Source organism: Nannospalax galili, unplaced genomic scaffold (genome assembly GCF_000622305.1).
Source record: "Nannospalax galili isolate Female #2095 unplaced genomic scaffold, S.galili_v1.0 scaffold6457, whole genome shotgun sequence".
NCBI lineage: Eukaryota > Metazoa > Chordata > Mammalia > Rodentia > Spalacidae > Nannospalax > Nannospalax galili.
Window position 1 is genome coordinate 1 of NW_008338714.1, and position 822 is coordinate 822.

The following is an 822-nucleotide window of genomic DNA, read 5'->3' on the forward strand; positions in this document are numbered from 1 at the left end:
TAATATCAATGGGAGAACAAATGAGATACTTCAGAGGAAGCACTAGAGACAAGCACCTTGTTGAAAACATATTTTCAAAGTATATAGGAAGAAATTTCAAATTTGCTGACACTAAACCTTTAAAAACCTTGTCTTGGTCAAACAAGGATGACTTCTTAGTTCCAAGAACTCTTATTCACTCCTCAATAATTAAAGCATAATTTATCTTACACGTTTTCTCTAAGATTTCCAGATAATAATGTAACATAGACACTTCAGTGACAAAGAGCTGTTCATATTGTGAATGGTGCTTATGCATGCCTGTATTCATGTACCTGAAAGCCCAGGTATGGGTAGATAGCTCAATAATTGGAATAGGATGGCACAATAAAGTTAATCATTGCTGATCACACATTCCCTATGCGCTGTACAGCTAGAGTCCTTCTATTTGGCTCTAGGTCTTTCTGAGTCACCAGAAACTTTGCAGAGATTTCTAACTGAAGCATAGAACACATAATCCTGGAAAGAAGTTAAAATATTCAGTCTAGAATTTGAAAATTCTACTATGAAATTTAATATACTTGTGAAAACTATGCATCAGAAACCCCATTTCGGATATAGAGCACAAATCAATTCATGGCTATTCCAAGAAAGAAAATGAAACCACGGAAGAAATAGCTTTGGGAACAAAATGATTAGAATATTTAATGCAAAGGAAAAGATATATATTTTTTTATTTGGAACGCTTCATGAATTTGTGTGTCATTCTTGCACAGGAGCCATGCTAATCTTGTGTCATTCCAATTTTAGTATATGTGCTTTCAAAGTGAGCACAGAAAAAGC

At 34.2% G+C, this 822-nt stretch overlaps 1 non-coding gene across 1 annotated transcript; it reads right to left on the reverse strand.

The window, feature by feature from the left end:
* Positions 1–710: 710 nt before the first annotated feature.
* On the reverse strand, positions 711–813 carry LOC115070409. Its single transcript, XR_003849570.1, has one exon. It is a non-coding gene; the product is annotated as a U6 spliceosomal RNA (small nuclear RNA).
* Positions 814–822: the final 9 nt, after the last annotated feature.